The following is a 16,379-nucleotide window of genomic DNA, read 5'->3' as shown; positions in this document are numbered from 1 at the left end:
TGGGAGGCCGAGGTAGGTGAATCGCCTGATGTTAGGAGTTCGAGACCAGCTTTATCAACATTGTGAAACCCCATTTCTACTAAACATGCAAAAATTAGCTGGACATGGTGGCAGGCGCCTGTAGTCCCAGCTACTTGGGAGGCTGAGATAGGAGAATTTCTTGAACCCGGATACTGAGGAATAAGTTACTGTGGGTTGAGGGTTTACTATTTTATTTAGAATAGACAGATAAATCTTGGTATGACATAATCTGATCCCAAAATTGGGTAGATGTTTCATGTCCAGTAGGGCAGTGTGGACAGTTAAGTGCTTTGACTTTTGCCTTGAATGATAAAGAAAACTATTGTAGAGTTTTGAGAAGAAAAAGGCAATTTGTCTTATGTGTAATATTAAAAGCCCTCTGCTGCAGTGAAGAGAAAAGATTGTAGAGGTAAATGAGCAAACGGAGAAAGCAGTTGGGGACCACTGTAGTAAATGGGCTAGCCCGGGGATGCCAGTGGCTTGGGGAAGGTGGCAGCCTTATGAATTTTTCATAACTTTATAAAAGTCTCAATTCTTCATGGCACAGTCCTGTGGTATGAGCTCTCATTTCACATCATGCATGTTTCCTCAATTCCCCATTTTAAATCCATATACTAAGATATTTCTGTTTCTCTTAAATATATGATATTGAAGTACATTATCTTTATGAACTACTTTATATATCAATATATATTTAGACTATATTTTTAATTATACTGTTTCTAAGTGTTCAATTCTTGTATAATAATTGTAGAATATTTAGAGATGAGAGAAAATGAAGATCATCTTTAATTCTACCATCTGAGCCTTTGCATTCTTTTGTTTTGAATACATACATGCGTATATGTGTATGATTATGGTCACTATAAAAATAGATTATTGTCTGATTTTTGCACACACAGGAAAATTTATATATGCTTAAATATGCCTAAATACTCATTATGTTTTAAAACATAATTTTATTATTTAGTAAATAATAAAATACATACATAAATAACAAAATTATTATGAATTATTTTAGTCACCAATTATTTACTGAGTACTTAATATAGGCAGGGCCTATTCTTTGCACTTAAAATACATCAGTTAACACAGCTAGGAAGAAGAAAGTGCCGGCACACATAAAACTTATGTTCTCATGGCAGGAAGTAACCAATAAATGATAATAAATAATAATCAATTAATAATTGTAACATTATGATAGAAGGTGATGATTTTCATGCGAATATATAGAACTACATAAAAAGGATTTAAAAAGAGATTGAAAAAAGCCCCTAAGTTGGCCTCATTAAGAAGAGATTGCAGTTAAATTTTTTTCATTATTATAAAGAGTATGTATCTTTGTTCATAATTTTTGTCTAAACCTATGAAATTGTTCTTGGATACATTCCTAGAAAGGGAATTAATGGGTTTAAGAGAATATTTTTGAGCATTGTCATCCTACTGTATTTTAAAGCAATTTATGCACATACCAGCAGAGTTCAAGTTATTATTTCAATGTTCCATGCTACTGATATTTAACAAAATCAAACAATAAATTTTCCAATTTCTTTTTGATTTTTCATTTTTGTTATCTTCATTCGTATTTCTTGAATTGTTTGATGCACCACCCCCCTTTAAAGATGTTAAAGAATTTACTGTTTCAATTTATTATTTGTGTAAAAGGCTATTGATATTCTTTGTTTGGCTTGTCTATTTTATTTTTCTACTTTTTGTGTTCATCTTTAGGCATTTTTAAAATAATGATATTCTAGGTTTGATACACATGATAAAATATTTTTTCTCATTTTTACATTCCTTTTTAAGATAAATTTTGGGAAGCTGATCACACATATTTTTATATTTTATCAAGTCTCTAAATTCTTCTCATTGAATTTATCATATTGCTTGCATAGGAATCTGTTTATAGACTAAAGTCCAACAATTATATGTATTTTCACCTAGAATTTATTGTTTCTCTTCCTCTTGCTTTATCTCCTTTTTTGTTACTATTCAACTCTTTAATATACTTTCTATTAATTTTAGGCAATATGTTAGGCACTGATCTAACATTATTTTTCCCCAGATAGGAGTTCAAATGTCCCATAAACATATTATCTCCAGTGATTTATTATCATTTTATCGTGATGAACCGTCTTGTGAAACAATTGTTTCTCTACTATATATCCCATTTCATTAATATATGGAATCATTCTTGAACATTCTAGAATATTAAGACAAGCAAATAATACATTATTAAAATGTTGCATGTGTATGTTTTGATATGACACTAAATAATCCAAATCCTCAAAGTTAAAGAATTTTATATTTCTTTTCTGAAATGTTATACAGTGTAGTATGATCAGATTTTTAATTTTATCTAATATTTTGGGTAGGTAGGGGTATGTGATTGCCAATTTAATTTGAATTTTTTTTTTTTTTACTTTTTAACCATTTTTCTTATATATTTATGTTCTTATTTATCATTCATGTATCTTTGTCCAAGTGTTCAAACATTTGTTTTATTGTTGAATCTTCTTCATCATTGAGTTTTAAGTATAACTTAGATGTTCTGGACACAATTTCTTTACCCATTTATATTTGAAAACATCATCTCACAGTTTCGCTTGATTCTTCAATGCATTGAGCCTCTTTTGAAAATGAATTTTTAAAAAATATTTATACATTGAATTTATCTTCATTCTAAATTATAACTCATGCCCTTTGAGCATTTTTTAAATCTTTCCTGATTCAATGTCACAACATTTGTTTGTCCGTTTTTTTCCTGTGGTCTTTTTCAACTTTTGAAGTTGACCACTTATATTTAGGTTTATGATTTAAGCTTTAAGACATAAAACTTTTTCCATTTTTGATGTGGATTCCAATTGCTTTAATATTATTTTTAGAAAACTATCATTTTCTCATTAATTTCCTTAGGATCTTTGGCAAAAACTAATTGACTGTATATGTGTTTATTAATTTTTGTACTTTCTATTTTGTCCCACACTTCTGTATATCTGTCCTCCAATACCACAGTCTTTATAACTATACTTTATAGTGAGCCTTGAAGCAAGAAAAGTAAGTCCTCTATGTACTTCTCCTTAGTAAATAAAAAATAAAATAAAATAAAAAGCTATTCTACTTCCTTTATATTTCCAAAATCAGTTTAGAATATCCCTGCCAAGTATAATTGGGGTAATTTACAATCTCCTCAACAGCCTGAAATGGTTTGATTTTCTTCACATTCTCATCAACACATTTTATCTTTCATTATTTTAAATAGTAGCTGTTCTATCTCATTGTGGTTTTAATTTGTATTTCACCAATATTTAGTGATGTTGATTATTTTTTCATGTATCTGTTGGCCATTTGCATTTAGGTGCAACTTCTTTTGAGAAACATCTATTTAAGTGCATTGACTACTTTTAGTTGGGTCATTTGTTCTCTTGCTCTTGATTTGTTCCACAGAAAACTATAAGAAGGTTCCTTAAAAACCTAAAAATAGAATTACTATATGATCTAGCAACTCTACTTTGGGGTCTATATCCAAAGGATTTTATAAACATAAATATGTTTAAGAGGTATATGCACTTCTATATTCCATTGCAGGATTGTTTACAATAGCCAAGTTATGGAATCAAACCAAGTGTCCATAAACAGATGAATGGATAAACAAAATGTGATATACACACACACTCTTTATATGTAGTGTATATATACACGCAGATGCACACAAACAGACACACACACACACACACACACATAGGAATACCATTAAATCCTTAAAAAGAGGGAAATCCTATCATTTGTGACAACATTAATGAACCTGAGGACATTATGCTAAGTGAAATAAGCCAGGCACAGAAAGACAAAAATACCTGTTTTCACTTATATGAAGAATCTTAAACAATTGAACCCATAAAAGCAATGACTAGAATGATTATGACCAGAGGCTGGGGACTGGGGAGAATTGGGAGATATCAAAGGGTACAGTGTTTTAGTTAGATGGGAGAAATAAATGATAAGTATTTGAAGTGATGATATATCAATTAGCTTAATTCAATCATTTCATATTATACAGCTATAAGTTTTAAAATTTAAAAAATATATAGCATAGTGAGATATCATTGGAATTTAATAAAGCTAGCTTCTAATATTTTTAATAGGGCTTTAGTTAAATCTGTATAAATCTCTGGATAATTGAAATCTTAACACTATTGAATCTTTAGCTTCCTTAACATATCTCTCCATTTATATAGGCCTTCTTTAGCTGTCAATAACGTTTCACAGAATATCTCAACAATCTGTATTTGGTAAATTTAGCCATACATACTACATGTTTTGGATGTTATTGTAAATGATACAATTTCCAAATGCTTATTGCTAGTATAAACAAATATCATTGATTTTCTTTAATAATCTTGTGTCCTGTAACTTTATTAAATTTATCTATTTGTTCCAGTAGCCATTTTGTATATTCTTCAAGATTGCCTGTACACTCAGTTGTGTTATCAGTTGTCTGTTAAAAGAGCATTATTTCATCTCTCCTTATCTGCGTGCTTTTTGTATTTTTTGCCAGCTTTATTGCACTGGCTGGAGGCTCTAGTGAAATGTTAAAATAGAGGTGGTGAGAATAAACGTTTTTGCCTTTTCCAGGTATTACAGGAAACATATTCAATTTTTCACCATTAAGTTTAATGATAATTGCAGGTTGTTTGCAAATCCCTGTATTGGTTTGCTAAGGTTGCTGCCCAAAAGTATCACAGAAATTTATTTTCTCACAGTTCTGGAGGCTAAGAAGCTGAACTCTAGATGTCACCACATTTGGTTATAGTTGTGAGGGAAGGATCAGTTCCAGGCTTCTGTCTTTGGTTTCCAGGTGGCTTTAATCTCTTTGGGTCTTCAAAAGGTTTTCCCTCTCTACGTGTCTGTGTTTCAATTTTCTCTTCTCGTAAGGACATGAATCATATTGGAATATGGCCTACCTGAATGAACTCATTATAACTTAATTATGTCTGTAAAGACCTGATCTCCAAATATGATTACATTCGGGGGTGCTGAGGATTTGGATTTCAACGTATGGAATTCAGGAGAGGGAAGCAATTTAGCCCATAATGACATCTTTATTAAGTTAATACATTTATAAGACTATGTTTATGAGTAAGTGTTGCATTTTGTCAAATGCTTTTGCTCTCTGTATCTATTGAAATGATTCTTTGGATTTTCTTTAGTAGCCTATCTGTAGGCTGAATTATATTAAATGATTTTCTAATATTTAAACAAAGTTCACATTGTGATTTACTATCTGTATTTAATATTGCTGGATATGACTAGCTAGGATTTTGTTGAATATTTTGGTGTCTATTTCCTTAGGGATATTACTCTTTAGGTTTCTTTCTTTGTATATATTTTTTCTGGTTTGGTAACAGAGTAATGCCAACCCTGTAAAATGAGCTGCAAAGTGTTTCTTCTGAACTTGTATAGAATTGATATTATTTCTTTCTTACTTATGTAGTAGATTTTTAGCAGTGATAGATTTTGGCAGTAGTAAATTTTTATCTTGCCTTGGAAATTTTTAGGCAAATATTTTAACTATAAGTAAATTTTATTAATCCATAAATAACCCTTCTGTTTATCTCTATGTTTCTTAAGTTAGCTATGGTAGTTTTACTGTGTATCAAAAATGGAAAAGTAAGTCAACAGATGTTCCAGATAAAAACAGAAAGTCTGCCCTTCAGGCCTTCTGTGGACTAAATATTTGTACATCCCCAAAATTCATATGTTGAAAGGCTAATTCCCAGTGTGATGATATTTAGAGGTGAGGCTTTGCAAAGTAATAGTTCATAATTAATATTCTTATAAGAAAAGGATTAGATAAGGGCTCACTCTCTCTGCACCCCACAATAAGGACATGGAAAGAAGAGGCCCATCTATAAACCAGGAAAAGGTCTCTCATCAAACTGAGCTCTTCCAACACACTGATCTTGGACTTCCCAGTCTCCAGAATTGTGAGAAATAAATGTGTGTTTTTTTGTTTTGTTTTGTTATATATATATATATATATATATATATATATATATATATATATATATCTCCACTATATCATAATCTGTTGTTGCAGCCTGATCTGACTAAGACAGGTGGAAATGAAGGCTGGGGAAGCATTTGTTGAGATACTTTTGTCCTTTCATTTCCTCTCCAAGCCATATTCCCACTTATCTAAAAATGTTAAAAGAATTCCTACAGCTGAGATGTTTTCCTCCACCTCATTTTGAAGTTATGCAAAGGATTCCTCAAAGTTGCCCTTGAAGCATCCTAGTACTGTTCAATACATAAGCAAAGACAGAAAGCCTGTGTTATTTTCTTCAGCCATCTTCCTACCAAAGGGGTTTGTTTGACTTCAGGACATATGAGAGATATCTAGTCACTTGCTCTCCTTCTTAAACACTAAGATAATAACCACAACTTCACATTTTGTTTCCCCAGAAAGTATTAGAGATGACAAAGCTTTCCTCTTAGTGTAGAAAAGGCTTAATTAATTTCTGCACTTACTATCTATGATCCCATAAAAGTAAACAGTTAAATAATTTAGTTCAAATGGTACAAATTATTAATTCCATATGGTAATTACATATTCTTTACCTTTAATGAGGTGTGTGTATGTAATTGGCTATGGTGAAACAAATTTCAGAGGCATAGGCCCAAAATAAATATCAGTTTGTTTTTTTTCATGAAACCTAATATTGAGTTTTTATACCTAAGTTACAGTTTTTCTAAACTTTTATAGCACAGTAATATGTGCACAAAATATTTTTAGCTAAAGCTTAATATTTTAATTTTTGAAATCATTATTTGAATTTTAAAGAGATTGCATCATTAAAATCAATAATTATATTTTAAACAGATAAATGTAAACAAAATGTGAACTCTATTTGTGTGTGTTTAATAGTATAAAAGAAAATAAAATGTCACCTGTACATCTACAAAAAGCATTTTTTAACCAATATAATATAATGTTGCTCTTAAGATATATACTTAGTGTAATTCTAGAATCACATAAACAAATCATTCTTTGAAGCTTGAAAACATCACTACTACTAGCTTTTGGTTTTACATTTTCAAGTTGGAAATTCCAAAATACTTTTAACACAACCAAAATTCTCTCCATAAAGTAGTAGAGAGTTGATGTTATAGGCTGTAAATAACAATTTTAGAAAAGGCTCTAGCAGGGATACAGCATAAAGAATTATCTTTAAGAATGATATTTATGCTTTATCTGTATTCTCTGATTCTCAACATGTTTTAATTCATTTCCTTTTATTTTAGACACCATCTGGCAATCTTCCACAGATATATTTGACAGTCTCCAAAGCAATTACTGAGAATCACTTTTGGTGTCTTTAAACAGAGTAATGGAGTATTTCTGCTCTTTCTTTTTAGGTATCCTATATTTAATTACATTTCTTATTTCTTATCAAAGTTTATTTTTGTTTAATTTTTTATACAGGCCTTATATATAATTTTTACATTATATTTTCATGTTATTTCCTTAATGTTTGATAATGATAATAATTGACATTATCAATAGTGTCAGTAAATGTTATTGATAATGTCAAAAATTGACATTATCAATCATTAAAGAAATAACATAAAACTATAATCAAACAAAGAGTAGTAGGATTTTAACTCACAAATAATAATCCTGCTCTGATATTCCTTTTTAAAATATAATTTACCCATAAAAGTTTAACTAACTTAACCTAAATTTGGTTTGTGAAATACTGATATCTGCATAAAGATATAAAAATATTAAATAACACTTGATACAACAATAAACTCCTATTGATGTGTATCAGCTGTAATTTTTACCTATGAAAATGCAAACAGATATTTGTTTTTACTCATATTTCATGCTTCTAAAAATAAGAGCCATCTTATAATCAATATGTGCAATCATTTTTATCTGAATATATTTTATTAAACAAAACCATGTCTCAGAATTAACATTATCTTAGAATTAAAGTAATAGGTCCCTAAAATATCAAATACCATTAACAGAGTCATATTTTCAAATATTTGGCATCCATCACTACACATTAAGCAGACGTTTTCATTTAGCTGTAGGATGGTCATATGATCACATTTTCCTAGTTGTGAATACAAAGGCAATATGAGATATCACGTTAATTTAGTGTAGTAACTGTGGAGACAAATTGGTAGGCAAATCAAGTTCTAAACTCTCTGGCTTGATTTCTTTATATACAAAGTGAGGATAACTATATAATAGAATTCTTGAGTATGAAATAACCCAACACCACTCCTAGTCAACATAGTGTTGGAAGTCCTGGCTAGAATAATCAGGCAAGAGAAAGAAATAAAGTGCATTGAAATAGGAAGAGAGGAAGTCAAACTATCCCTATTGGCAGATGACATTATTCTACATCTAGAAAACCCCATAGTCTTGGCCAAAAGCTCCTTCAATTGATACATAACTTCAGCAAACTTTCAGGACATAAATGTACAAAATCACTAGCATTTATATATACCAATAACAAGCTGAGAACCAAATCAGGAACACAATCACATTCACAATTGCCAAAGAGAGAACAAAATACATAGGAGCATACTAAGCAGGGTAGTGAAAGCTCTCTGCGATTAGAATTACAAAACACTGCTCCAAGGAACTAGAGACAACAGAAATGGGGAAAAACATTCCATGCTCATGGATAGGAAGAGTCAATATCATTAAAATGGCCATAATGCACAAAGCAATTTATATATTCAATGCTATTTCTACTAAAATACCAGTGACATACTTCACAGAACCAGAAAACTATTTTAAAATTCATATGTAACCCAGAAATAGCCCAAATAGGCAAAGCAATCCTAAGCAAAAAAAAAAAAAAAAAAAAAACAAAGCTGGAGGCATCATGTTACCTCATTTAAAACTATACTACAGAGCTACAGTAACCAAAACAGCATGATACTGGTGCAAAACACAAACACACACACACAAACCCCAGTGGAGAACAGAGATCCCAGAAATAAGGCCACACACCTACAACCATCTGATCTTCAACAAAGTTGACAAAAACAAACAATAGGGAAAAGACTCCTTATTAAATAAATGATGCTGGGCTAACTGGCTAGCTACATGCAGAAGATTTAAACTGGCCTGCTTCCTTGCACTACATACAAAAATCAACTCAAGATAGTTTATGCCTTAAAATGTAAAATCCAAAACTATAAAATCCCTAAAAGACAACCAAGGCAATATCATCCTGGACGTAGGAACAGGGAAAGATTTCATGATGAGGATGCCAAAAGCAATCACCACAAAAGCAAAAATTGACAATTTACATCTAATTTAGCTAAAGAGTGTCTGCACAGCAAAATGTTCCATCAACAAAGGAAACAGACAAACTACAGAATGGGAGAAAATGACTATTATTAAAATACAAAAAGTAAGAGATGCTGGTGAGGTTGCAGAGAAAAGGAAACACTTATACACTGTTGTTGGGAGTGTAAATTAGTTTAACCATCATAGAAAGCAATGCGGTGATTCCTCAAAGAGCTAAAAACCAAACTACTATTTGACCCAGCAATCCCATTACTGGGTATGTACCCAGAAGAATATAAATCATTCTACCGTGAAGACACATATACATGAATGTTCATTGCAGCACTATCCACAAAAGCAAAAACATTGAATCAACCTAAATGCCCATCAATAACAGATTGGATAAAGAAAATGTGGTACATATACACCATGAAATACTATGCAACCATAAAATAGAATGAGATCATGCCTTTTGCACTAACATGGATAGAGCCTGAGGTCATTACTCTTTGCAAACTAACACAGGAACAGAAAATCAAATACCACACCCTCTCACTTATAAGTGGGAGCTAAATGATGAGAACTCATTAACACAAAAAAAGGGAATGACAGACACTGAGGCCTAATTGAGGGTGGAGAATGGGAGGAGCAACAAGAGCAAAAAAGTTAACTATTTGGCACTAGGCTAGTACCAGAGACACAAGTTTACCTATATAACACAACTTTACATGTACCCCGGACCCAAAATACAGATTTAAAAATATGACTAAATTCATGTAAATATGAATATAAACTTAAATCACTGTAAATGTGTACTCTGTGTAAAATATAAGATGTGATTGTTTCTGATTAATTCCTATTATAACACTGAAGTTTCCAATAGTATTATTTAAAGGCAGTGAATCCTTTGGAAGCTTTGTATGTGTACTCATTTCAAATGTCAGTACTGATTTTCTAACCCTAAAGGCATTGTCAGATAGGTTTTACTTTGATTGGCTAAACTTAAGAACAGCTTCATTTAAATTAAAGTGAACTCAATAAGTTAAATTTACTAAGTAGGCCAATCACACACATAAAAAATGTTGCAGAAAATTAAAATGTGCTCCCTCTGCTTACTCTTGATTCTAAGGAAAAGTATCAGATGCTTGTCCCAATATTTGCTTGCATGTACCTTAAATCATATATATCTATAATCTACATATATATAACAAGTGTTTAATAAATATGTAATTTTATTAATAATATTAAACTAGTGTTTAATAAATATGTAATAAACTGATGAAGAATTTTGAAAGAATAGGTTATCATTTACCCAAACAGTAGGCACCACTTGATACCTTAAAGGAAACTGAAGAATATGATACTTTTAATTCTGGAAGATTTAAAATTAGCATATAAATGTAAATTGGATTTTTCAAAAACTATTGAAGTCCCATTTTGTTGAGCTGAATATGTCAAGTCGTATTAGATTTTCCAATTCATTATAAGGACAGGAATAGCAAAAGCCTTAAGCCACCAAAGTGAATTTATAAGCAAATATTGAGTGCTTAATACAATACACTGGGCTGTATATTATCTCTATGCTAAAAGAAAATGTAACACTCCAGGGGGAAACAAATCATGTGCACATTAAACTTTTGAGAATAATGCATGGCTATATATAATCAAGGGGTAAATTACAGTTCTAGTTATCTATTACATTTTTAAAAATTAGTGACAATAAATAAAATGTTTTCTTGGTTTCTTTTTATGATGATATTGCCTACTAATACTTGTAATACTTATGACTACAAAGATGATGCATCTCAGTAAAACCAAATAAATTTTCAGAATGACATAAAGTACTATTGAGATTTTTTTTAATATGCTAATATTTAGGTAGGTGATTAAGTTTTACTTCTAGACTGAGCAATGAATCTTTGGTTATCTAAAAGATTGTTACTTAACATCTCTGATAAATTAAAACAATATTATCTTCTATATATGTTACTTTATTTTCAAATAGAAAATACATTCTCTGTGCTTGTAGTGGAAAGCCAAATATACTAGATATCAAGAGACTAAATTTTTCTCACCCCAGTCCTAACGTTTTCTTTAGAAAAGTTGTGTTTTTCTGGAACTCATCAGAATTATTTTTAAAACAAGGTTTCAGAGTAGATGAGCTCATGAAGTGATTTTTTTTTTCTTTATGTAAACATAAATGTAATGGTTAATACTCAATGTCAACGTGATTAAACTGAAGGATGCAAATTATCGTTCCTGAGTGTGTCTGTGAGGGTGTTGCCAAAGGATATTAACATTTGAGTCAGTGGACTGGGAAAGGCTGACCCATCCTCAATCTAGATGGATGCAATCTAATTAACTGCCAGCACAGCCAGATTGAAAGCAAACAGAAGAACCTGAAAAGGCTAGACTGACTAAGCCTCCCAGCCTACATCTTTCTCCCATGCTAGATGCTTCCTGCCCTCGAATATCAGAATCTAAGTTCTTCAGCTTTGGGACTCAGACTGCCTTCCTTGCTCCTCAGCTTGCAAACAGCCTTTTGTGGGACCCTATGATTGTGTGATCAATACTCCTTAACAAATACCCCTTTATATATACATCTATCCTATTAGTTCTGTCCCTCCAGAGAACCCAGACTAATACAGTAAACTGTCAGATATTTGATATAGATTTTTTAAGTTATTGGATATAAAAGAATACTTTAAAAATCACATTGTTTTGCTTCATACCATAAATATTTAGAAAATGAAATTTTAAATAAATTATTTGTAATAGCACTGAACATACCAAATACTTGGAAATGATTCTAATAAAAGATATTTAGAACCTACAACACACATATTCACACAAAACATCTATAAATAGAAATTAAACAATAACTAAGCAAATGGATGAAATTATCTCACAGATTAAAAAATTAAATTTTGTTAATAATAGTTTCTCTTAAGTGCTTCTACAAAGGAAATTTAATTCCTTTTAAAATTGCTTGTTTGTTTTTATTTGAAATTGATAAACTAATTCTCAAATATGCATGGAATAAAAGAAGTAAAATAACCAAGGCAATTATGTAAAATAACAAACCTAGGGAATGTATATTACCAGATTTTAAAAAATTAGAGTGTGGCATTGCTATCAGAATATGCAAAGAGACCAGTGGAAAATTATTTAGCCATTAGGGACAGATGACATATAAATGATTTCATGATTATGGTGAAAAGAACAGTTCTATATACAGAAAAGGGTAGTGTTTTCAACTTTGATGCTGGTTGAATAAACATTTGAAAATTTCTGGGTGTGGTAGCTCATGCCTGTAATACCAACATGTTGGGAGACCAAGGTGGTTGGATCACTTGAGGTCAGGAGTTGGAGACCAGCTTGACCAACATGGTGAAACCCCATGTCTACTAAAAATATAAAGTTAGCTGGGCATAGTGGTGCTTGCCTGTAATCCCAGCTACTAGGGAGACTAAGTTAGGAGAATCCCTTGAACCCAGGAGGTGGAGATTTCAGTGAGCCAAGATAGTGCCATTACACTCCAGCCTGGGCAACAGAGCAAGACTCTTTCTCAAAAACAAAAACAAAAACAAGAAAAAAAAATATTTATCTTTACCCCTATCTCACACTGTAGATACAAATCAATGATATAAATATATAAATGTACAATAAATCTTTATGAATCCGGCAGGAACTGACTTTTAGCAATGACTCCAAAAGTGAAAACCATCAAGGCATAAAATCAATAATTGGACTACAATCTAACTATACTTTAAAAAAAAATTAAAAGAAATATGCATTTAGACATTCCTGTTATTCTTCAGTTTGCTTTCTCCCAGTGGCGTGGGTTTGTTCTGAACCTGCTTTTGGGGTGTGCCTGCTTCCTTCTCTCTGCCTGATGAGGCCGAGAGAGGTGAAGCCACTTGAGCTGGGGAGTGACAGATCTGAAGTCCCTGCTTTTTCTAAAACGTTTTGCCTTCAGAAAAGAAGAGCTAGAAGGATGAAAATTACATAGAAAGATGAATACCAACTTTGAAAAAATGAAAGATGAAGAGGAATTGAAGGAGTTGAGGCACAAACTTGAACAGGGTCACGTGTTTGGCCCGTGATTGTAAACACTTAGTGCCGCACATGCTCCTGTTACTTGTGCAGTTGCAGCAGAAGGAGCAGCGGCCTGAGATTCCAGAGAGCTGGGTTCCCTCTCCATCTCTGCAGGGACACCACTTCCTGTGGGCCCTTGGGGAAGTAACTGCACTCTCTGAGTCTCAGTTTCCCCATTTTCAGGATAACCACCTGCAATAATTACCCCTTTCTGCCAAGTTAGAGGACTTGCTTTGCAGATCTGATAAGGTGGTGTGGATGATGCTGCTTTGGGGGCTTTAAAGTATAAACCTGGGCTTACTTATACTCCAGAAGTGGGCAGGACAGGTCTCTCGTGAGAGTTAGTTTCTTTTTCCCCCTTTTTTCCTTTCCTATCTCTTAGTTTTAGTGCTGTTATTTTACAATGTCCTTATAAGATGAAACAAGTGATGCTGATTTTTTTTTTTTCAACTTTTATTTTAGAATCAGGATACATGCGCAGCTTTGTTGCATGGTATATTGTGGGATGCTGAGGTTTGAATTAATGAATTCATCACAGAAGAGGTGAGAATAATGCCCAATAAGTAGTTTTTTTCAGCCCTTAGTTCCTTTCCTACCCCTTCTTATATTCCCCAGTGTCTGTTGTTCCCATTTTTATGACCATGTGTACTCGGTGTTTAGCTCCCAATTATAAATGGGAAAGTTCTGGATTTGGTTTTCTGTTTCTGTGTTAGTTTGCTTGAAATGGTGGCCTCCAGCTGCATCCATGTTGCTGCAAGGGATATGATTTCATTCTTTTATGTGGCTGCATGGTGTTCTATGGTGTATATGTACCATATTTCCTTTATCAAATCCACTGTAGATGGCCACCTGGGTTGATTCTATATCTGGTGCTATTGTGAATAACGCTGCAGTGAACATGCGGCTGCATGCAGCCTGTGGTAGAATAGTTTATTTTCCTTTAAGTATGTACCCATTATTAGGATGATGCTGAAATATTTAAAACAGAAAGGAAAACTTTCATGTGCTCCCCCAAGCCCCCAAGCCCCTCCATCCCATTCTGCAGAGACAGCCACTGTTGGTGGTTTAGTATGCTTTCTTCCAGGTTTTAAATAAACAAAACCCATGCATTAAAAAAAAAGAATTTGCAGTAGGCTTATTAATTAATTTCATGAATAATTAATCAGGATAAAAAGCAGGTAAGAAAAAAAGATGAGAAACCAAAAGAAAACTGGTTCAATGACTTGAATAGATAGAAATTTTACGTAAAAAGAATGACCAATAGCCAATACACACATGAAAAGGTCCTCAACATCATTAGACATCAAAAAAATGAAAATTAAAATTATGTAAGATATATCTGCATATACACTAGCATTACTAACATAAAACATATAATTGCAAAGTTTTTATAAAACAGAGGAGCAACTGGAATATTAACACACTTCTGAGGTAGTACGAATTGGATTCAACCCTTTAGAAAAACGCTTGGAATTATCTACTATGAACAAGTAATTCCAGTCCTGCACAAATACCCAAATAAATATTTACATTCATTGAAATACATGCACAAGAATGGCATAGCAGTATAATATGTAGTAGCCCCAAACTGGAAAATTTATAAATATTAATTTACAACAAAATGATGAATTAATTCTGGTATTATTATACCATCTGAATACATTGTTATAAAGTATTGAGGATAAACAGTTTTAATACTGAGTGTACAACATTTATAAATATATTCATTAAAAGATAAGGGCATGAGTACTGTTTCATTTCATTTATATAAAATTAGAAACCAGAAAATATAATATTTGATTATGGATGTTAAAATAGTGGTTTCCTTTGGGAAAACTAGTGACTAGGGAAGTAAACAATGGCCACCTCTGAAATGCCAGTGATTTCATCTTTTCTCTCTCTCCTTTTCTCTCTGTGTGTGTGCACGCACGTGTGTGTGTGTATCCTAAACCCAGTGGTTTCACGGGCATATTCACTTTTGAAACTCATTAAACTGTGACGTTATAATTTGTGCACAATCATTTATTTATATTTTATAGTAAAAATATCTGAGTAACAAAACCCTGAGTCAATCTAAAACTGACAAACTATACAAGAAAAGAGGTTAAGACAAAAAATAAAGCATTATTTGATTAAAAAAATAGAGATGATAGTGTATTCCAGCTGTCATTGGTAAATTTTTAAAAACCAAATAAAATTAATTACCCACCTTAAAATTCAAATGGTAGAGAGTTGAATACTTATGAGGTGTCCACTAACCATATTTGAAATTAAGCCATTTAAGGAAAAAAAAAAACATATAGAAGAAGGAAATTGTTTTAATAATCATATTTTTATGATTTTGTAATTAAGTTGCCCCATAATCATGGGACATAACTGTATCATAAATTTAGATACGATTTAAGGACTTTTCTAAATACTCCGCTATTCTGTAATCTTGTGAGAAAAAAATAAGCTGAAGATTTTCTGAATATTATAATGACCAAATATCTTCGGTTCCTCAAATTGGTCTATATGTATATGGAGTTACCTTTAGATAGCAAAACTCAGAATTTACTAATTCAAGGAAAGTTAGTCTTTACCATTTTCCATGTAGTTTTACCACTGGTAGTTTTACCAAACGGTAGTTTTACCATTAATCATGTAGTTAATCATACACCTAATCTAAGATCTAAAATTATAAAACTTCTGAAAGATAATATAGGAGAAAATATTTGGAATCTTGGTTTGGGAGAAAATTTCATAGATTGATATGAAAATTATGAAGCATGAAAGAGGTAAACTATACTTTATCAAATGAAAATGTCTCCTTCTTAAATGTTTCTTAATGAAATAAAATAATAAAAACCATTTTTATTTAAAAAATATAAAAATATTGTATAACCAGAGTAAAAGAACAGCTTTGTATGTTTCAGACAGTATGTATGTGCCCATTTAACCT

At 31.8% G+C, this 16,379-nt stretch overlaps 1 long non-coding RNA gene across 1 annotated transcript in view; it reads left to right on the top strand.

Moving 5' to 3' along the window:
* Positions 1-16,379, top strand: part of LOC139362192 (uncharacterized) — a 66,381-nt gene that overhangs the window by 19,879 nt on the left and 30,123 nt on the right. The window contains exon 3 of the long non-coding RNA XR_011620579.1: positions 13,901-13,981. This is a non-coding gene — a long non-coding RNA (uncharacterized lncRNA). The remainder of the gene's footprint in view (positions 1-13,900; positions 13,982-16,379) is intronic.

The sequence above is a fragment of the Macaca nemestrina genome, chromosome 3, assembly GCF_043159975.1.
Source record: "Macaca nemestrina isolate mMacNem1 chromosome 3, mMacNem.hap1, whole genome shotgun sequence".
In the NCBI taxonomy this organism is placed as follows: Eukaryota; Metazoa; Chordata; class Mammalia; order Primates; family Cercopithecidae; genus Macaca; species Macaca nemestrina.
This window is presented reverse-complemented; position numbering and strand designations above follow the sequence as displayed.